We start from the raw sequence: 24,093 nt of genomic DNA, 5'->3' as shown, positions 1-24,093 counted from the left end.
GTCTTCTTTGCTTTTATAATCCCCAGGGCCAGCCTAGTGTTTGGTATCCAGCAGGAATTCAATGAAAGTATAGTAAGTAAGCAAAATAATGTTTTCATCCAAAAAAGGCAATGGATTTGGACTCATAGTAGAGTGGGTGTTATTCATATTCATATTCCTTCTCAATTGAGCCAAATTTTAGAGTCTTACCCAGGGGATAGATTGTAGCAGTCAGGACACCTGTTTGCCCCAAAACCTAAACACTGAACGACTTTTGAGTTCTCCATGTGCTTGTTATTAGGGTGATGTCAAGACTCAAATGACTTATATTCATTCTTCCCTCCTGCCAATACTTATCTAGTACCTTTCATGTGCCAGACCCAGTGCTAGACAATGAGCACATTTCTTCAATGTTAGCACTCATTTTTGCTCAATACAAAAGAATAAAAGAAAGTTTCATGAAATTCTTGAATGCCCTGAGACACAAGGCATGACACAATAGCATAACAATCTTAAAGAAAGTACCTACTTCCAAATGCACACTCGGTATATAAAACACACGTAGTTGCCAATTTTTTCTAAACTACACATCTTTGAATTACACACAAAGAGAATTAATACTGGAAGGTTTTGAACACTATTAGTATGGTATTAAACATGTTTTAAGGTATAGTCCTAAGGAGACAATGAGCTCAAAGGGCTTGAAAAATTCAAGAAGGGTTTTCTAGATTTCTCAGAAAGTCTTTCCATCATGCAGCCTAAAATGTTGTCATTTAATGGTGGGATTTATCTGCTAGTCATAGACATTTGTCTGTGACAAACAATATGATAGTTCATTCATCAATAAGTATTGTCATTTTTACTGACAAAATGTGTGCCTTATCTAACTTCTCACCACCTCCACTGCTGTCATCCAGGTTAAGCCTCCATCATCTCTTATCTAGACTATTGCAGTAGCCTCCTAACACAGCAGTCAATGTCATCTTCCTAAAGCAGAAATCCAACCCACTCCAATGGCTTCTGTGGACTTAGGGAGTCTCCACATCACTCTCACTTCTGACACCAACTACAAAGTTCAGGGGTCTCCAAGATCACCAACATTATGACACCAACTGCAAGTTTGGGAGTCACCATGACTACCTTCAGGTTTGATCATTCTCTAGAAGGACTCATAGAACTCACTGAAAGCAGTTATACTCATGGTTATGGTTTATTACAGTGAAAGGATATAAACTGAAATCAGCCAGGTGAAGTGGAATGTGGGAACTCGAGGAAGATTCCATGCACAAAGCATCCAGTTGTCCTTTCCAGGGGAGTCATGTAAAGCACTAACTTCTCCCAGCAATGATGTGTGACAGTACTCTTGGAGTATTGCCAGCCAGAAAATCTCACCCAACACTTGATATCCACAGATTTTATTGGGGTTCAGTCACCTAGACACAATTGATTGCCTACATGGCTGATGTTTAGTCTTCAGTTTATCTGGAGGTTGAGCTGCTCTTGCATGGCCCCAGATCACCATCATAAATCACACTGTTAGACTATGTGGTGTGGCTCAAGATTCTCGGGTAAACAAAGACACTCTAAGTAAGCAGAAAATCACAAGGAGCTGCCAGAAGCCAAAGGCAAGGGCCAGACCTCTCTTTAGGTAAGTTTAATTGTTCCCAATACATTTAAAACAAAAACTTATCACAAAGCCAGATAAGATCTGGCCCCTACGTGCCTTTCCTACATCTCCATTTCCCCATCGGGTGCTGTGTTCCAGTCACATCAGCCTTCTTGTAGTTCCTGGGACACATCCAGCTCCAGCTCAGGGCTATTGTTCTTGCTGTTCCTTTCGTCTAAATGCCCTTCCCCAGATCTTCACGTGGATGCCTGCTGTTTATCAAATTAAATGCCACCTCCTCAGAGGTGTTCCCTAAACACCCTAGCAAAAGCAGCTGCAGCCTGCCTCCTAACACACACATGCACATGTGCACAGTGTACATACACACATGCACACACTACACATATGCACCACACGCAGAGATGTGTACATGCACACACTGCACGAATGCACCACACACACACACACACACACACACACACACATGCTCTCACTCTACCACATTACCCTGTTTTTCATCATAGCACTTTTTAGGACCTAAATTATGTTAACTATTTGTTTACTGCCTCTGTTGTTTACAGTAGAATGTTGTAATCTCCATCTTGTTCACCAATCTTTTCCTGATATACAGATTGGTACCTAATCCCCAGTATGTGGATTGAATATGTGCCCGATATTAGACAGATATAGACACACAGAATTATAATTTACCTGAGCTGGTTTCAGATCAAGTATATACCTGCAGCATTAAGAACAAGTCTCATTTTCTTAGCAAGAGACTAGACATTGTATTTCTAATAAACCAAGGGAAAATGCTAACAGGAATATATGAAATATGATCAAATGAATGAGTCTGTTTTCCTACACGTACTGTTTAATCAGTCTCATTATTTTGTGGCCATATATTACAATGATGACTTAACTATAAGGTCATCAGTGGTAGAAAGAAAATACAAGATGCCAGGATGGACTCAGGAGAGCAAAAGGTGAGTCTCCTTATCTTTTCTTCCGTATGAGAAAAATCTGAATTCCTACTCAATGTTACCCAATAAAAAGTACAAGCTGATTATTCAGAGATTAAAAAGAAATGAACTGGGCTTCCCTGGTGGTGCAGTGGTTGAGCGTCTGCCTGCCAATGCAGGGGACATGGGTTCGTGCCCCAGTATGGGAAGATCCCACGTGCCGTGGAGCAGCTGGGCCCATGAGTCATGGCCGCTGAGCCTATGCATCCGGAGCCTGTGCTCCGCAACGGGAGAGGCTACAACAGTGACAGGTCTGCGTACCGCAAAAGAAAAAAGAAAAAAGCCATAACTTTGAAATGTGTCTGCAAGCGTCTGTGTTTTATCTAGATTTATTTTGTGCATCTGTTAGCAAGATATGTCTTAAGGTAATTGTTTTTTTTTACTTTACACCATTTCGGCTTATGAAAGGTTTCATAAGAATGCTCTATTTTTGGACTGAGAGCAAAACTTGTACAAATTCCTGTCCCACTCCCTTCTGTCTATAAAAGTCTTTAATTTTGTACAGCTCCTTGGAGCTCCTTTCTGCGTGCTAGACGGGATGCTGCCTGATTCACTAATTGTTGACTAAAGCCAGGAAGACTTTATAATTTACTTAGTCAAATTTTGTTTTTTAACAACACTAATGCAAGATGTTAACAGGAGAAAGGAGGCAGGAGCATATGGGAACTCTGTACTTTTCCCTCAATTTTTTATAAACCCAAACTGCTCCAAAAAATAAACCCTATTAATTTTTTTAAAGTACAAGCTTCATTTCTTTTCATGGAAATTTAAAAGGCTATTTCATCAATTCTAAATGCATTAAGACACAGAGAATCTTACCCATTTTTTAGCTAATTACAACCTGTTTTCTCATCACATTTCTAGATTCTATGTAACAGATGGTGAAAATGTCTATTCTAAAGGCCTAAAAAGTATTCCTGTTCAAGAATGGTGGCTATTATCCAGCATCCTCCATGTAAGGGTTAGAATACCCAGGGTAGGATGCAGGGAGAGGGGGCCACACATTGGGAGACGGGGGATAAACAGAAATCAAATCCTCTGGGTGCTAACAAGAATAGACGGAACTCCTAGAGGAATTAAAAGTAACCCCCACAAGGAACCTAGAGAAATCATCTATACAAAGAAAGAAATGACTTGTTTGAAATTCATTCACACTGGCAGGGTCAATAGAAAAATTTCAATGTAAATAACTGGCGACCTTAAATATATGTTTGCTGAATGCTGAAGCACCGGAGGCAGAAATAAGCAGAGATTTCTGCAATGGCCAAATGTTGCCTCTTATCACAGTGGAAAGGGCATTAAAAGAGAGGCCCTGAGAATGTAGCAAATGTAGATGGAGGCCAATCAGATACCCCTGTGAGAGATTTTTAAAGATTTTTTTTTCCTATTCTCTTTGTAGTCCATTAGGATTGGATAAGATCTGGGGGAGTGACAGTGCACCATTATTTTAACCTCAGAGTTGAAGCAAAATACGAAGGGATTAATGTGGCTTTTCCCCCTCCCAGGAACATCTTCACCTTTGCACCACCATCTCCTCATTTGTCATCAGGAAGCTGGGGACAGTTATGCAGGGAACAATGGCAGCAGCGCCACAGCACTGTGGGTTTCATGCTATTTCTGTCTCTATAAAATCTTCAATAATTTGTTTACGACTTCCAAAATTCAACAATAGGGTGCAAATGCGATTCCACTTATGTTAATGTGTTCTTCCTTCTCGCATATCAGATTCTGAATAAAAATTAGGCAAGTACTCTGTTTTGAAAATATATAAGATGTGAACTTGCTGAGAGGGAAAAAAAAAAGGCCTCCAAATGCACTATCCTATCAAACACATTTTTTTTAACTTAATAACTTAAGTGAACTGTTAGTGAAATTACAACCTGCTTGTGACACAATAAATTTACAACAAAATTCATTCCATAAATTATTCAATTCTGCAACTGCAGTCAAGGAGAGAAATATCACCAGGAGTAGGTGATTAGCATGTGAAAGGAAAAACCCATCTCCCCACCGAAACAATCACTGTCAAATTCTCCTATTGGAGTTTTGTAAAAATTACCATTAAGAACACACATTTAAGTCTTTGTAGTTCCTATAAAAGGACTAAGTATTTGATTTACATTAGATTCATTTGTTCTTTCTTCAACTGTCTCTTTCTCCTACAAACCATAACTGCCTCAATAAATACTTGCTCAATCAAGTATGCATTAAAACAAAAGAATTTAACTTCAATAAAAGTGATGAATCAGGGCCAGAAGTTAACTTTCCTTTCCTCTGTATATTTGGCTTCCAGGTAAGCAAAGCAGAAATTTACATTCGCTGTTCCACAGGGGAGTAATATAGGTTTCTATTGTGTGGTTGGTCACATTTGTAGATTATTTCCTAAATCATTTGAAGCCAGAGTTGCAGGGCAAGGGGGTTTCAACCAAACTATATCAGTGAACATTTTCTGCGGGCAACGTATCTATGTAAATGGAACCATACACTTTCTACCAACTCAACGCATAAAAGATGGTGCTAGTGGATTAAGAGTTCCAGGATCCAGATGGCTTTCTGAAATCTGGGTTACAAACCCCTAGGTGTTGGTATTTTTAGCCTACTATTGGGGACATTGCTGGCCCTACATCGTAACTGTTCTTCAATAAACCAAAAGGTAGATGTTGTCACCTTTTTTCCTAAACAACTGAAAAAAGAATGGGGTTATCTTCACATATTAATACGTACATTGCTTTCATTTTAGCAGATGCCTTGGAACTTGTTTTTCTTGGGGATTGTTCTTTTTCTCTTAAGTAGTATGTGGTAGGCAGAATAATGTCCCCCCCTGCCCCGCCAAAGATGTCCATGTCCTATTTCTCAGAACTTGTGAATATATTACCTGGCAAAGGGGAATTAAGGCTGCAGATGGAATTAAGGCTGTTAATCAACTGACCTTAAAACAGAGAAATTATCCTGGATTATAATCCAGCGTTTTTAATCACAAGGGTTTTTAAAGGTAGAAGATGGAGGCAGAAGAGTGAGTCCCATTGTGATATGATATGAAAAAGACTTAACTGGCCATTGCTAGCTTTGAAGATGGAGGAAGGGGCCATGAACCAAGGAATGTGGGCTGCCTTTAGAAGATGGAAAAGGCAAGAAAACAAATTCTCCATCAGAGTTTGCAGAAGAAATGCAGCCCATTGACACCTTGATCTCAGACCAATGAGACCCATTTCAGACTTCTGACTTCCAGAACTGTAAGATATTAAATTTGTGTTATTTTAAACTCCCAAATTTGGTGTCATTTAGTAAAGCATCAACAGGAAACTAATACAGAGTACTGAAATACCACTCTCTATTCTGAAAGGCAAATAGTGTGGGGAAAGGAAAAGAATTCTGCCAATTGTTAGCATTTGTTCATAAAGGAAATCACAGAAGAAAAGGCCTAAACATTAATTTTCTACAACTCTTCCTAAAATTACATAGAAAGGAATCATTTGGATGGGTATTTATGTTTTGATTGCTATAACCTTTTTTCCAATTATCAGAAAGATTCCTTAGAATTTATGAGTCTATCTTCCACCAGTAGTGCAATACTTAACCCCATATAAAACTATCCTTTTTTTCTTAGGTAATGCCTATTTTTCACCTATCGTCTGATTCTCCAGAACCATCAGCTACTGCCTGGTATTTAGTTTGTGCTTTGATACACAGACACCATCTAAAAGAGCACCTTTACAAACCTATAAGGTAAATTCTTATGAGATTGTATAGGGAAAGAAAAACTCTTCCTCGACTCTCTTAAGATTCCTGGCTGGACCTGAAAACTAAACTAATGAAAAAAATTAGGATAAAGACATAAAAATTTATTTAATATAAGTTTTGAGTTACACTGGAGCCTTCATAAGGAAATGAAGACCTGAAGAAGAGCTTAAGGCTGAGTGTTTTGATACTAGGTGTGATGAAAAGTGGAAAGTCGGGGGGGGAATGTGATAAGTCAAAAGGGTACAGGCTAAAGGTAATAACTGGGGAAAATTTAACAGGGCCTGTTCATTTGTACTCCTCTCAGCATTCCTCCATCTTCAGAGATAAGGATGCTCATTCCCTCTGGGTACAGGATGGGTACCTCTCACATGAGGGTCTTATGACTTGCTTCAGCAAAGAAGGGGAAGGTCAGAAAGATTTTCCTGTACCTGCTGTTTCTCAAATTTCTTCAACTTAAAATATTCAATATGCCACGGTACCATATTTGGGGGTATCATGTCCTGAACCCTATCAATTGTCCAGCATGGAAGAAAACAGACATCGAATCACAGTTTGGAAGAGAATAAAGAAACCTTATGTGATCTAGTTAAACTTATTTTATTAGAAAAGCAATCAAGATCCAAAAGGTGGAATTCTGTCCCAAGATCACATAGTCCAGAGTAAAAGTAGCTTAGAATACTGGCCTGGACCTCTTTCCACAAGGCACAGCGCTACCTATATGGGTTCTTCAAATTCACTTCCTCCTTCATCCAACAAATATTTAAGGAGGGACTGCCTGTGTACTGGGCACTGCTTTAGACATTATGTAATGGGGAATGAGAAATAGCTACATAGTAACTATGTGATAACTGCAAAGTAAATATGTAGTTATCTTCATAACAGAATTAACTATGTTAACTAGTCCAATGGGAGAAAACAGACAATACACAATAAATGAACAAACAAATAAATAACAAGTGCTATAATGAAAATGTAACCAGTTGATGTGATAGAGGACAAGGGACATTTCAGATTGGCTGATCAGCAAAGGATGCAAAAATTCTGAATGACAAGAAGGAGCCAAACACAATAGGGAAAGAACATTCCAGGTGGAGGTAAGAGCCATTGCCAAGGTTATAGAGCAGGGAGCAATCTGACCTTTTGGAGGAATGTCCTGAAGGCCAGCTTAACAAGAACCTGGTAATAAGGGCGACAGAAGTAGTAGATGGGTGGTAGAAAGGTAGGCAAGGGCCTGATCAAGGTCTAGAATCTCCCTATGTTACATGTGGCAATATTCATCCGTATTTTTATTTGTATTGACTTCCATGTTGTAATGTGAAATGTTCATGGAGACAGGTTTGTTTAATACCCAAAGCACCTAATTTTACCAAGTAAATATGAACTCAGGCCTGCCCTTCTTCTTCATGGAAAAGGAATAGTTTCAAAGAAATTAAATCAACAGTAACAACAACAAAAAAAAATGAGTGGATTATTGGCACTCATGATGACATTGTGCTAGGTTTAATAAAGTGAAGGCTCACAAGGGCACTGTAAGATAGGGATGAAACAGGGCGAGAGAGAGGCATAGACATATATACACTAACAAACGTAAGGTAGATAGCTAGTGGGAAGCAGCCGCATGGCACAGGGATATCGGCTCAGTGCTTTGTGACCGCCTGGAGGGGTGGGATAGGGAGGGAGACGCAAGAGGGAAGAGATATGGGAACATATGTATATGTATAACTGATTCACTTTGTCATAAAGCAGAAACTAACACACCATTGTAAAGCAATTATACCCCAATAAAGATGTTAAAAAAAATAAAATAAAAATAAATATGCTATGCAAGCTAAAAAAAAAAAAAGATAGGGATGAAATAAAGACTTCTCTGGTAGTCCAGCAGTTAAGACTCCACACTCCCAGTGCTGGGGGCCTGGGTTCGATCCCTGGTCAGGAAACTAGATCCCACATGCTGCAACTAAGAGCCCGCACACCGCAACTAAAAAGCCTGCACACCACAGCCAAATAAATAAATATTAAAAAAAAAAAAAGATAGGGATAAGCTAAAGGAAGGCATATGTTCCCTGCATGAGCAAGCCCATTAGTGATTACTGAGCACCCATTAAGTGCCAAGCACTCTAGTAAGTTCTTTACCTATATTATCACTAAACAATTTAATATCAGAAGCACTTAAAGTAGCTGGCTCAAACCTGCACACTTAGTGAAGGAATAGAAACTATACATTGGTCTGCCTCCAAACATCATACTTTCCCCATTTTACCATCTACCACTGACACTGACCAAAAACTCCCCTGCCCAAGTCACATCACCTCTAAACAACATTTTCTCCATTCTTTTCTTATATGACCAGATGATTTCAAAATCCCTCTCACCTCTAACATTCTGTGATTCCATGATTCTATTATATTGGCACGAATTGCAAACAATGCAACCAACAAGGACTTAATTTCCAAACTATACAAACAGCTCATACAGCTCAATATCAAAAAACAAACAACCCAATTAAAAAATGGGCAGAAGACCTAAATAGACATTTCACCAAAGAAGACATACAGGCACATGAAAAAAATGCTCAACATCTCTAATTATTAGAGAAATGCAAATCAAAAGTACAATGAGGTATCACCTCACAAGGGTCAGAATGGCCATCATCAAAAAGTCTACAAATAACAAATGCTGGAGAGGGTGTGGAGAAAAGGGAACTCTCCTACACTGTTGGCGGGAATGTAAATTGGTGCAACCACTATGGAGAACAGTATGGAGGTTCCTTAAAAAACTAAAAATAGAAACTAATACAATACTGTAAATCAACTATAGTTTTTTTAAATTTTAATTTAAAAAAAAGAAAGAAATGCTTCCTTCCATCAAGAAGTCAGATTCTTGCCCACACCCTCTGAACACCAAGGAAAACAAACCAATCTGCCCCCGCTGGTGGGGAGAGGACAATAACAGGGGTCAGTACTAACTGATGGTGTTCTCTTTTATTTCCTTATCACCAAATAAATCATTATCTACCTTCATATCCACAAGAGAGTCAACCTCAACAATGTTTGTGTATTGAGACACCATTATGAGGAAACTTCATTCACAGACGAACTTTAAGTACAGCTCTCAGTAACTCAATTTGTAAATGTCTGTACTTTCTCTCTCCATATTCGGCTAACCGTCTTCTATTCAAAATCAAGTAGCAACAAACACAAAATTTGTTTCTAAGAAGCACAAACTATTTCAGGGAAGTAAAGTTCTCTGCCTTAGAGACTTCTAACAAAAAAGAAAAGATTCAATGGGAAAGACAGGTCAGCCTGGAGCCTTTGGGCACCATCCTGCCAACACAGGTGCTAAGAATAGACCAACACAGGAAAGCAGAGTAAAGAGGCAGAGAGAGTTTTTGAAGTCTTGATGACCCAATTTGAACTCCTGGATCCAACTGTGTCTGAAGCCTATTGTACTTTTCAGGTAGTTGAACCAATATATTCCTTTGTTTTGCTTAAGGGAGTTTAAGTTGTGTTTTCTGTTGCTTGCAAGGAAAAAAAGTCTAATATCCCATTTTATACTACAGTGTTAATATAACATTCTTCAATCACAAAAATTCCATGAAAATCTACTGAGTGTGTCTGTAGAACAGACACACACTTAAACTCTTAGAGAGCCAGTGTGAATCCTTTTCAACTAAAAGGAAATGTGTTTATAGAATTACTCTAGAAGCAACTACATAGGAGTGTCTATATTCCTATCTCTGCAGCAGAAGAAAACTTCAGCAATATGTTTTTTAAAAAACAGGTTCTTCTGTCCCTCTCCCCATCCTTCATTTTCATTTTTAGTAGGTCACCAGCATGTCATCTTTGTGATACATCATATATGGGACTCCACTGATAAATAGATATAATGTAGAAAAATACTTAAGATTAAATACAATTTTCTAATAGGTATCCAAATTATGTATACATATAAATACACTGTCCCATGTATGAACAAAAAAAGCCTTCCCCCACTAGACCATGTATGCTTTGTCTTTACATAATTGCATGATTTGGCAAAATTTGTTTTTCCATTCTCCTAGGAAACAAGAACGTTACACTTTAGTAATTAGTAGTAAATTTAACTGTAAAAGCAACCTGTATCTGGAGATCTTAACAAGCGGTGAGATCACAATCCATCTGGAGAAAGATGGACTGATAGAGAAATGTAAATCAGTACACAGTGCCATGAAGGCAAATCCTGTGTAGCCCATTCAGAGGAATGTTCAAGGAGATAATGTAAAGAACAGATGGGGAAAGCAGTGGACACAATCTGCGCTGATGTTCACAGTAACATTAAATAGATCAAGAGATGACAATAATGACACCACACATTTATTATGAAAAGCCTGTTCTCAAAAAATTCTAAAGCACTTTGCCAACTCTTAGGTCAAATGCTGATGGTCATAAGCAATACTGAAAGGTGTGATTCCTATTTTTCCTATATTCGAGACCTGAGGCACTCAGATTCTGAGAGTTGAGCCATATGGAAGCATGTGTTGTAGAATATTTCTAATGAGACATTAAAAGACAACCACCAGGGGCTTCCCTGGTGGCACAGTGGTTGAGAGTCCGCCTGCCGACGCAGGGGACACGGGTTCGTGCCCCGGTCCGGGAAGATCCCACATGCCGCGGAGCGGCTGGGCCCGTGAGCCATGACCGCTGAGCCTGCGCGTCTGGAGCCTGTGCTCCGCAACAACAGTGAGAGGCCCGCGTACCGCAAAAAGAAAAAAAAAAAAAAAGATATACGATCAAGCTTCCATGAAACGAATGTGAGCTATTGTGTCTATCCTGTGGTTCAGAGCAGAATAGAAATTTAGGTCTCCGGAGCAGGAAATTGTTTACTTGCACACCAATTTTCCAGGACCCATCTTGGAACCACCTTACAGAATGAAATGGAAAAGCTGTGTGACAAGACTGAAATGATGAAATCCTGAGATTTCTGCTATATGGGAAGATTGGAAGTAATGCTTACCAGAAAAAGATGGTTCAAAATGTATAAATTATGTCATTAAGATGCACAATAAGATTTTGAAGGGAGGGCTATTACCAAGGAGGGGCATTAAAGGTGATTTGTAGGAACAGCTCAAGTTTGAAATAGTGTGTCGAATTCAATGGGCCCAGATGGTTCACCAAAGCCTAGTTTTTAACAGTTTGCTAATCATCTTAGTTTTACGAAATATTTTACAATACAACCTTATGCATCACTTAGTAAAAATTTAGTTAGTACTTCTACATTTATTAAAACCAGTGGGACCCATGTAATTTAGAAACCACATTACTCTTTGACTACCACCTATTATAATTATTTAGTGACTATTTGATGAAACTTTGAAACACCTAGGAAACATTTATTACATTCTCACAGTCTAGGCACATAATCTATCATTTAAAGTACAGTGAAAGCTATTATCTATAAATTAGCTAAAGAACACATTTCTAAGGGCAATGAAAACTTGAAGTACCACTGATCCTGGAAAGTGAATTCTCAAATTATTGGAGGATTTCAATATCATTACTAAAAAGCAGTGTGTGAATACTGTTGGAGGAATAACAAAGTTACCATGCCTTTCTATTTTCTGGTAGCTTTTTTTTTTTTTTTTAATTTTCTGGTAGCTTTGATTGGGCATTGTCATCCCGGCAGGCCTAGCAGGGCATCACTTCCTTCTTATGCTTATAGAAGACAAATCCAGTGAGTCAGCTATAGCCCATTCAGGATTCATCTCTTAGGTCCAGCTCTACAGTACCTCATGTTTGTAATTCACTTTGTTTTCCTAATCTTGATCCCCCTGGGCTGGTATGTCATTCTCAGTCCCAAGTATATCCATAGTCTACAATCTTCAGCCATGTTTGTCCAGGTGATTCAATTGGCCTTCTGCCTTTGCACAGCCATGTTCCACACTGAGCAATGCCTTGTCTCCAGAATGCCTATTTCAGTCCCAGACTCCATGAATCGTTCTCCATAGCCCCTTTCGCTGAAGCCTAGACCTGTCCCCTGAACTCTTAGCACTGACTCTTGTTCTATATCAAAGGAGGGCCCCTGGAATCAAGACATGAAAAGTGGCCAGGACTATTGTAGGCAAAGAGATCAGCATGAAGGATGCTCAGACATAGGAGGGACTCAAAATGCTCAAGGAACTGCTGGGAGATCACACAGCCCATTCAGCAAGGCAACTTTAAAAAAAATAAAAAATCTCAAAAGCCTGCACCACCTATACACATAGATCTAAAAGTAATATTTTGATGTTCGAAATCCCCAAGAATCCAGTATTATATTACGTTATGCACTTTCTAAACCAAGAACATAAGTTCATGTATTTTTGTAAAAGTTTTTTTAAAGAATCTTAACCATAAGAATTTAAGCAAAGTGGGCTTGGTGGTGGCTTGGGGGTTGGTGGTGGTGGTGGTTATTTCGGAGGTTTTTTGGGGGTTTTGGTTTTGCAGTGGTTGTTTTTGTTTTGTTGATTAGGAAGATCCATTTCCATTTTCTGAGCATTCTGGTTAATTGTGATTTAAGAGCATGTAAATGCTGTGGTCATCTATTGCTGAATAATAAACCACTCAAAACTTAATTGTAGTGGACTTCCGGGAAGATGGCGGAAGAGTAAGACGCGGAGATCACCTTCCTCTCCACAGATACACCAGAAATACATCTACGCGTGGAACAACTCCTCCGGAGCACCTACTGAACGCTGGCAGAAGACCTCAGACCTCCCAAAAGGCAAGGAACCCCCCACGTACCTGGTTAGGGCAAAAGAAAAAACTAAACAGAGACAAAAGGATAGGGACGGGTCCTGCACCAGCGGGAGAGAGCTGTGAAGGAGGAAAAGTGTCCACACACTAGGAAGCCCCTTCGCGGGTGGAGACTTCGGGAGGCGGAGTGGGGGAGCTTGGGAGCCGCGGAGGAGAGCACAGCAACAGGGGTGCGGAGGGCAAAGCGGACAGATTCCAGCGCAGAGGATCGGGGCCGACCGGCACTCACCAGCCGAGAGGCTTGTCTGCTCGCCCGCCGGGGCGGGTGGGGCTGGGAGCTGAGGCTCCAGCTTTTGTCGGAGTGCCGGGACAGGACTGAAGTTGGCGGCGTGAACACAGCCTGCAGGGCGTTGGTGCGCCGCGGCTGGCCGGGAGAGAGTCCGGGGAGGGGTCTGGACCTGCCGAAGAGGCAAGAGACTTTTACGTCCCTCTTTGTTTCCTGGTGCACGAGGGGGGGATTAAGAACGCTGCTTGAGAGAGCTCCAGGGACGGGCGCGAGCCGCGGCTAAGAGTGCGGAGCCCAGAGACGGACATGGGACGCTAAGGCCGCTGCTGCCGCAGCCAGGAGGCCTGTGTGCGAACACAGGTCACTAGCCACACGCCCTTCCGGGGAGCCTGTGCAGCCCGCCACTGCCAGGGTCCCGGGATCCGGGGGACGGCTCCCCCGGGAGAGCGCTCGGCTCGCCTCAGGCTGCAGCGTCACGCCGGCCTCTGCCGCTGCAGGCCCGCCCCGCACTCCGTGACCCTCCCTACACCCCCGGCCTGGGTGAGCCAGAGCCTCCGCATCAGCGGCTCCTTTAACCCCGTCCTGTCTGAGCAAAGAACAGACGCCCTCCGGCGACCTACACGCACAGGCGGGGCCCAATCTAAAGCTGAGCCCCTGGGAACTGTGAGAACAAAGAAGAGAAAGGGAAATCTCTCCCAGCAGCCTCAGAAGCAGCGGATTAAAGCTCCACAATCAACTTGATATACCCTGCATCTGTGGAATACTTGAATAGACAACGAATCATCCCAAATTAAGGAGCCCTGTGGATGAAAGGCTCTTGGTGCTGCAGCCAGGAGTCAGTGCTGTGCCTCTGAGGTGGGAGAGCCAACTTCAGGACACTGGTCCACAAGAGGCCTCCCAGCTGCACATAATATCAAAAAGCAAAAATCTCGGAGAGATCTCCATCTCAACGCCAGCACCCAGCTTCACTCAACGACCAGCAAGCTACAGTGCTGGACATCCTATGCCAAACAACTAGCAAGACAGGAACACAACCCCACCCATTAGCAGAGAGGCTGCCCAAAATCATAATAAGTCTACAGACACCCCAAAACACACCACCAGACGTGGACCTGCCCACCAGAAAGACAAGATCCAGCCTCATCCACCAGAACACAGGCACTAGTACCCTCCACCAGGAAGCCTACACAACCCACTGAACCAACCTTAGCCACTGGGGACAGACACAAAAAACAACAGGAACTATGAACCTTCAGCCTGCAAAAAAGGAGACCCCAAACACAGTAAGATAAGCAAAATGAAAAGACAGAAAAACACACAGCAGATGAAGGAGCAAGATAAAAACCCACCAGACCTAACAAATGAAGAGGAAATAGGCAGTCTACCTGAAAAAGAATTCAGAATAATGATAGTAAGGTTGATCCGAAATCTTGGAGATAGAATGGACAATAGAATGGACAAATTGCAAGAATCAGTTAACAAGGACCTAGAAGAACTAAAGATGAAACAAGCAACGATGAACAACACAATAAATGAAATTAAAAGTACTCTAGATGGGATCAATAGCAGAATAACTGAGGCAGAAGAACGGATAAGTGACCTGGAAGATAAAATAGTGGAAATAACTACTGCAGAGCAGAATAAAGAAAAAAGAATGAAAAGAACTGAGGACAGTCTCAGAGACCTCTGGGACAACATTAAATGCACCAACATTCGAATTATAGGGGTTCCAGAAGAAGAAGAGAAAAAGAAAGGGACTGAGAAAATATTTGAAGAGATTATAGTTGAAAACTTCCCTAATATGGGAAAGGAAATAGTTAATCAAGCCCAGGAAGCACAGAGAGTCCCATACAGGAAAAATCCAAGGAGAAATACGCCAAGACACATATTAATCAAACTGTCAAAAATTAAATACAAAGAAAACATATTAAAAGCAGCAAGGGAAAAATAACACACAAGGGAATCCCCATAAGGTTAACAGCTGATCTTTCAGCAGAAACTCTGCAAGCCAGAAGGGAGTGGCAGGACATATTGCAAGTGATGAAGGAGAAAAACCTGCAACCAAGATTACTCTACCCAGCAAGGATCTCATTCAGATTTGATGGAGAAATTAAAACCTTTACAGACAAGCAAAAGCTGAGAGAGTTCAGCACCACCAAACCAGCTCTACAACAACTGCTAAAGGAACTTCTCTAGGCAAGAAACACAAAAGAAGGAAAGGACCTACAATAACGAACCCAAAACAATTAAGAAAATGGGAATAGGAACACACATATAGATAATTACCTTAAATGTAAATGGACTAAATGCTCCCACCAAAAGACACAGATTGGCTGAATGGATACAAAAACAAGACCCATATATTTGCTGTCTACAAGAGACCCACTTCAGACCTAGAGACACATACAGACTGAAAGTAAGGGGATGGAAAAAGGTATTTCATGCAAATGGAAACCAAAAGAAAGCTGGAGTAGCAATTCTCATATCAGACAAAATAGACTTTAAAACTTAATTGTATAAAACAACCACCAGGGAATCTCCAATATAAAGAAGAACATACAACCAAGAATCACTAAACATTTTAGGAAAACCAACACCACAGAAGAGAAGTATCCAATAGAGGAAGAATTAACACATGGAGAAACTGAAACCCTCTTAAATTGATTGCTGGTGGGATAGCAAAGTTGTGCGGGTACTCTGTAAAACAGTTTGGCAGTTTCTCAAGACGTTAAACATAAAGGTATCATGTGATCCTGCAATTCCACTCCGAGGTATACCCAAGAGAACTGAAAACATATGTTCACACAAACACTTATACACAAATGTTCATAGCAACATTATCCATAATCACCCCATGTCCATCAACTGATTAATGGATAAACAAAATGTGGTATATCCGTACAATAGAATACTATTCATCAATAAAAAGGGATAATAAAAAGTTCTGATACATGCTACAACACGGATGAGCCTTGATAATATTATGCCAAGTGAAAGAAGCCAGCCACAAAGGCCACATATTCTATGATCCCATTTATGGTCCCCAGTAGTCAAATCTATAGAGACAGAAAGTAGAGTAGAGATTGTGAGAAGCTGTGAGGAGGGTAAAATGAGGAATCACTGACAATGGGTACAGGGTTACCTTTTAAGTAATGAAAAGGTCCTGCAACTAGATAGTGATAATGGTTGCACAGCTTGGTAAATATACTGAAAATTACTAAACTGTACATTTTAAAAGGGTGGATTTTTTGGTATGTGAATTATATCTCAATAAAGCTATTATAAATATATATGTAGTTATAAATAAATATGTCAACAGTAAATATATATAACATATATAAATGATAAAACATTGCATCCATAAAAAAAAGAGTAGGCATCTACGAGAAAAAACAAATTAGAGATACAGTAAACAGAACAATTGTCACTGAGACAAATAGATCAAGAGAATAGAATATAGAGCCACCCAAAATCCACACAAATATAGTCAACTGATCTTTGACCAAAGAGCAAAGGCAATACAATGGAGGAGCAAAGATAATCTCTTCAATGAATGGTGCTGGAACAAGTGGACATCCACATGCAAAAAAATGAATTAGACACAGACCTTATATCCGCCACAGAAACTAACTCAAAATGGATCATAGACCTAAAAGTAAAATGCAAAATTATAAAACTACTAGAAGATAAAGTAGGAGAAAACCTAGATGACTTTAAGTATGGCAATGACTTTTCAGATAGAACAAAGATAAGATCCATGAAAAAACTAATTAATAAGCTGGACTTCATTAAAGTTAAAAACTTCTGCTCTGCCAAAGACAATATCAATAAAATGAGAAAACAAGCCACAGACTGGGAGAAAATACTTGGAAAAGAGACACTAAAAAAGAACTGTTATTCAAAATATAAAAACTCTTAAAAGTTAACAAGAAGAAAACAACCCAGTTTAAAAATAGACAGAAAACCTTAACAGACACCTCACCAAAGAAAAAATACAGATGGAAAATAAGCATATGAAAAGATATTCCACATTGTACATCATCAGGGAAATGCAAATTAAAACAACAAGATACCACTACATGCCTCTTAGTATGGTCAAAATCCAGAACACTGACAACACCAAATGTTAACAAGGATGTGGAGTAACAAGAATTCTCATTCATTGCTGATGGGAATGCAAAATGGTACAGCCACTTTGTAAGATAATTTGGCTGTTTCTTACAAAACTAAGCATATTGTCACCATATAATCCAGCAATCGTACTCCTTGTTATTTACCCAAAGGAGCTGAAAACAAGTCCACAGAAAAACCTGCTCACAGATGTTCAGAGCAGCTTTATTCATAACTGCCAAAACTAGGAAGCAAGCAAGATGACCTTCAGTAGGTTAACAGATAAACTGTGGTATATCCAGACAAAGAAATATTCAGTGCTAGAAAGAAATGAGCTATGAAGCCACAAAAAGACGGGGGGAAATCTTAAATTCATGGTACTAAATAAAAGGTACTAAATGAAAAGGAAATATACTCTATGATTCCAATTATATGACTGACATTCTAGAAAAGACAAAACTATGGTGATAAGATTAGTGGTTGCCAGAGGTAAAGAGTGAGGGGGTGGGTAGGTGGAACACAGAGGATTTTTAGGGCAGTGAAAATATAGTATGATACTATAATGATGGACACATGTCATTTTACATTTGCCCAGTCCCACAGAATGTACAACACCAAGAATGAACCCTAAGGTAAACTATTAACTTTGAATGATTATGATATGTCAATGTAGGTTCATCAGTTGTAACAAAGGTACCATTCTGGTGAGTGATGTTGATAATGGAGAGGTTATGCATGGGGCTGGGGGCTGGGGGCTGGGGGCAGAGGGCTGGGGCAGTGGCAGGGTGGGGGTGGGGGGGCAGTAGGGGATATATGAGGAACCTCTATACCCGTCTCTCAATTTTGCTATGAACCTAAAACTGCTCTTTTAAAAAATAAAGTCTTTTTAAAAATCATTGAAATTAAAACCTCAATACATGATCTAAAAAGAAAAGCAGACAAAGCTGTAAACTAAAATAGTCAACGGGAAAATATAACCGAAGAGTTGTCTCAAAACACAGCACAAAAGCTATATAAGTTCAGGAAGGAAAAAAAAAGAGATTTGAAGGATAGATTCAGAAATTCTAAATCACTGTGCTGTACACCTGAAACTAACATGATATTATAAATCAACTATACTGCAATAACATTTAAAAAAATTAAACTAAATTTTAAAAATTCTACATTTGCTAATAGGAGTAAAAGAAGAACAGAGAGGAATGGGTGAGGGTGATAATCAATACACACACACATAATTGTGGGAAATTTTCGGAATGTCAAAGATAAGAAAGAAATCCTAAAAGACTCCAGAAAAGTTCTCCTTCCATTATGAGCACTGCCTATATGTGTGCCACAAAAGATTGATTTGAGAGCAGCTCTAGGGGTTCCACTTCATCTGTCCTTAGACAGACTGTTCCAGAGAAGACTAATCAAGAATCAATATAGCTGGGTACCCAGGACCATTTGGGTTAAGAACCCCATCTTCCTCTAATCTAGTTCTATGCAGGCTCTCCACATAAAAAACATGCAGAGTGCCTACCATATGCCAGACGCTGGCCGAGACTTGAACCTAAAAGTCTACTGAAGGTATAATTATTTTTCAAAATAACGATACTTTCAAATATGCAAGGATTCTATTTACCATACACAAACTCACTCTAACAAGAATTTCTCAAAAATGTACTCCAGAAAAAAAAAATATCAGAGAGAGACTGGATATAAAAAGCAAGGGTGAACAAAAGAACCAGCAAAACTAATTAAATTTAAATAAACGTTGATTTCAAACAAACAAAAAATGTTAACAGTTTGGAACTCAAGACTTGAGAAGCGTTGGAGAAAGTGGAAAGTGACAAAAGCAAAACTACATCAAGGTTTTCACATTATTTAGAGACAGGGTAGGGATAGCCCATACAATGGCAGAAAGATATACAATCACTATCTATGTTAAAATTTTAAGTGTAATGACTAGAAAAAAAGAAGTGGAACATATAACTTACAAACCACAAGCGGAGTGAAAAAAATGGAATAGAATAATCTGATCAACCAAAGATAGGCAGAAAGAGGGAGAAACAAATAAGGCACTGTATCGTAGAAAAACAAATAGAAAACATAAATAAGTCCAAAACACTGGTAATTATAATCTGGGTGAAGGATCGCTGTCTATTAAGAAAAGAAACTTAAATACTCCAGTAGAAAACCCACAGACTATATTTAAAAGATGTATCTAAAATAAGACAATACAGAAAGAGTGAAGATAAAAGTATAAGATACACTAAGCAATTCTCAGTATTAGAAAAAAAGAAACCATTTTAGACAAATGCACTAAAAGGACAAAAAGAGGTATTTGCCAAGAAAATGTAACACATGAATTTTTGGGCATATCTAACAACACAGCTTTCAGGAACCAGCATATAAAATAGATGAACAAAAAGTAAGAACACTGAGTATTTGAATAATATAATTAATGAGTTTGACCTAATAGGTATAAAGTAGAACGTTGAACACAACAAAGAACATTCTCCTCAGTCAGGGACACTCACAAAAGAAAACTGACCACATATTAGGTCATGAAGAAAAATCTCATTGACTCCTGTAAAGCAGAAATCATACAAAGCTATACTGAGTGATCACAATGAAATAAACTTAGATCATCATCAAGAAGATAGCCCAAAAAATCTACATGGACACAGAAACTTTCCCCTAGACAATAACTCATGTTTAAGAGAAAAATCAATATATAACTCAAAAACTACTTAGAAATGAACGACAATGAGACAATTGTTAAACGCATAGGATTTAGGTAAACAGCACTCAGAGGAAAATTTAGGGGCGTTCCATGACCCTGCTCTCCTACTTCTTGTCATCTTCCCCCAGAAAACATTTCCACCATGCACAGAGGTATGCACAAAGGTTTTTATTGCATCGTTGTTTGTCGCAGTTAACACTCCCTTAAAGATGGATACTTAGGTTCTTTCCAGATCTTCCTAGCTCCACGTTATAGAATATTATTCAATCAACAGAATATAGTTATACGTATTGAAATGGAAAATTTTCCAAGATATAATATTTAGTAAAATTTTTAAAGCAGAAAAATTAAAATATTGTAACACAATTCATGTTAGAATAATTTAACAAAAATTAAAACTAATGTATTTCTACAGGTACAGGTCTATTTTACAGAGAAAAATGTCAGGAAGAATAGCTGAGGACTAGTGTGTTAGTTTTAGGTAAGAGAGAAGGATGGGAAAAATAAACAAACAGTAATGTTTGAATTTTTTTGAACAGGAAAGTATTTACATAAAATCTGTGTAATAGAAAAAGAAAAGTTAGCTATGTGAATTATCATAAAATAATCATAAAATTCTTCTGTTACAGACAAATTTTGCTGGAACCATTCATTCAGCTTACATACTAATTTTTGCTCAGGCAAATTTTGCCCAGAGAAGTTCTTATTAATAAAGCTAGCTTCTTTTCATTTACAACTTCAGGGGAAAGGAAAACATCAGAAAGTTTTCATTAATGGGTTTAGTTAATTACATCATTTCACATTCTAAATTATCAGACTAGAAAAGCAGCTAAGATAGAAGGGGCAGAAGACATAAATAAAGCCCAATTTTACAAACCCTATTTATTGCTTAAGAATTGTGATGATATTGTCTGCAAAATAAATCTTCAAAGCACTCAGTTTCATCAGTGTCAACGCATTTTAAACACCTGTACCTTAGACTCAGCCTTAAACACAGGGTATCTTTTAAGAGAAAAATTCATCAATATCATTAACTGCACAAGACAGGAACCAAAATGTAAACTACAAACATAAGAATGAAATAAAATGTTACATGAAGAAAGTGCAAGAAAAAAACTGCAACCCATTTCTCTAGCTCTACAATAAAATATTAAAATAATTCAGATACACTGGTTGTTAAATGGGGAGGGAGGAGGATGAATAAAAAAGTTATTCTAATTTAAACAAAATTAATAAAGAAATGTCTGCATAGCTTCTTTTCCTGTTTCTACTTCTAATCATTTATCATGCAAATGAAAGCAGTAATGGAAAATGTAAAGAAAACAAATTCTGCAATATAGTGAAACCCGTACCCAGCAAGAGATAAGACTGAATATCAGAAGGAAAGGGTCTGAAAATAAGCTGTCTGTACAATAACTGGGAGGGAAAACTGTTTTATTTAGCCTGGAGGGATTTTTTTGTAGCAAACTGACTAAATTAAAATCCAGTCTATTAAATCCAGTATCATACTAGAAAATGCCTTTTCCTTGCACTTTTAGATAAATTTTCATTGATCTCATTTTATGCATGATTACATTTTTAATGAGTTGTGCAATATTTCCAGGCTAATTTTAAATCCCCTCTCTCCCCCTCCCCTCCCCCACCCCACTTACGGCTTGCTGGATTAACATTTCTGATAAATTGTTGGACCAGAAAGAAGGAGCATTACCAAGATGAAATAAACTACCTCCATTTTTTTGCAGCTCTAAAGCGATAATAGAATACAAATGCCCACTGTCTAATTATGTCACATCTTCCAATTCATTTCACAAAAACAATTATTTTATTTTTATATAATAGGCATGTTACCTTGTATTCATTATAAATGACCCTGAACAGTATATAGTCTATTAGAATAAAAAATTCACCCCAACACTGATCAAGTAAACTTAGTGTATGACCAACTAAAAAGGAATGACCAAAAGAAGCAACTTCATAAACTAAAGAAAATGGAGACAATTAGAAAATCTATACACTAAGAAATAGTTTTTCTACATACTGACATAGTTTAAAATTAACTTTCAAATACAAAATAATACTGTTCATAACGCTTTAAAAGATCCATTCTCATATGAGACAGGAGGCTGAGAAAGCATGAAAACCTTAGGAAAGTAAGATAATTTTTCTCCACTAGCATCTTCAGGTCTATATGCCAAGAATAAAGATAATTTGAGGGGAGTTGCTTGAATTCCAGCCTCTATTCAAGAAAGAAAGTCAGAAACCATTAAAATTGGGACCTATGACCAAGACTATTGTAAGAGTTCTCAACATCTATGCTTCTCCCACTTTAGCTATTTTTATAACTCTCTGTCTGATTCCTTGTGATGACTGAGAGTAAAATTCCATAAACAGATGAATACTTCTAATTCAAAGACTGATAACAAGAATAAACAAAATTAATTTCATTTCTATAGTGCTTACAAGAGATATACCTAAAAAACAGACCTTGAATGATTGAAAATAGAATACAGGAAAAGATTGGCCAAGCTAATACTAACCAGAAGAAAACAGTAATTTTAGTGATTTTTTGTAATTTTAGTATCAAAGTACAAATTAAAGCAAAAAGCTTTAAAAGGAAAATTCCACAGATTTTATATATATATATATACACACACACATGTGTGTATATAGATATACATGCATGTGTATGTATACACACAAACATACATACTTGGACATACGTATGTGCATATGCATGCACAAAGTATTAACTTGTATGCTCCTAACACAAAATAGCTTCAAACTATAAAAGTCAAAAACTGACAATAATCAGGGGAAAGATTGAACACGTTAAATGGAGACCTGGAAGGTGTTAAAAGAGACACGTATTGAACTTCTAGAGATGAAAACTATAATGCATGAGATGCAAATATGGTGTATGGTATTAACAGGAGATTAGACAAAGTGGAAGCAAAGATTAATAAACTACAAGGCATAGCAACAAACCATCCAAAATGAAACAGAGAGGACCAAGAAAAAAAAAACCCACAAGGAAAAAATGAACAAAGCAGCAGTGAACCATGAGACAACCTCAAATGATCAAATATAACTGTCATTCCTTAAAGGATGGGGAGCAAAAAAATATTTGAAAAAATAATGCCTAAAATTTTTCCAAATTTGAAAAAACTATAAGCCCTTTTGTGGGTGGTGGCCAGCCTGGAGAGTGTCACGAAGGCTTCATGCACACTACAAGAGCATGAGGTGGTGTGGTGGGGGGGGGCCTCCCACCCACTCCCAAATGCCACTCACCACCCCTCTACCACATAAAAATCTTTGTACCTAATCATGCTGTGCTGATACTTTGTGTCTCAGCTGAAGAAGATGAAGTCTTCAGGGGAAATAATCTACTGTGGGCAGGTGTTCAAGAAATCCTCCTGCAGGTGAAGAACTTCAGCATCTGGTTGCATCACAACTCTGACAGAGCGCCCACGTGTACCAGGTGTACCGGGACCTGAATGCTATCATGACACAGGTGCCCAGCACAGCACCTGGGCCCACTCAATCCAGATCATGATGGTGAAGCAGATCACAGCCAGCAGGTGCCACCTGCCAATAGTCAAGCAGTTCCACAACTCCAAGATCAAGTTTCTGCCGCTCCACTGAGTCCTACATCACCAGCTTCAATCATGCTTCACCATCAAGAGGCCCAACACCTTCTTTTAGATACAGGGCCCTCCCCATCCCTAGGTCGGCCAAAATAAACTCCTTGTGGGGAAAATCCCAAGAAGCTGAGTGAACCCCAACCATAATTATGAAAAATGAAGAAAACTAAAACACATCATAAGCAAATTGCTTAAAATTGGGGATAAAGAGGAAAATGTGAAAAGTAGTCAGGGGGGCAGAAAAAGAGACACATTATGTACAAAGGATGAGAA

At 38.7% G+C, this 24,093-nt stretch overlaps 1 pseudogene; it reads left to right on the top strand.

The window, feature by feature from the left end:
- The first annotated feature begins 2,550 nt into the window (after positions 1–2,550).
- LOC132509171 (large ribosomal subunit protein eL20-like) lies at positions 2,551–23,881 on the top strand (annotated as a pseudogene).
- The last annotated feature ends 212 nt before the right edge of the window (positions 23,882–24,093 follow it).

This window comes from Lagenorhynchus albirostris, chromosome 19 (genome assembly GCF_949774975.1).
Source record: "Lagenorhynchus albirostris chromosome 19, mLagAlb1.1, whole genome shotgun sequence".
NCBI classification, from domain to species: domain Eukaryota; kingdom Metazoa; phylum Chordata; class Mammalia; order Artiodactyla; family Delphinidae; genus Lagenorhynchus; species Lagenorhynchus albirostris.
This window is presented reverse-complemented; position numbering and strand designations above follow the sequence as displayed.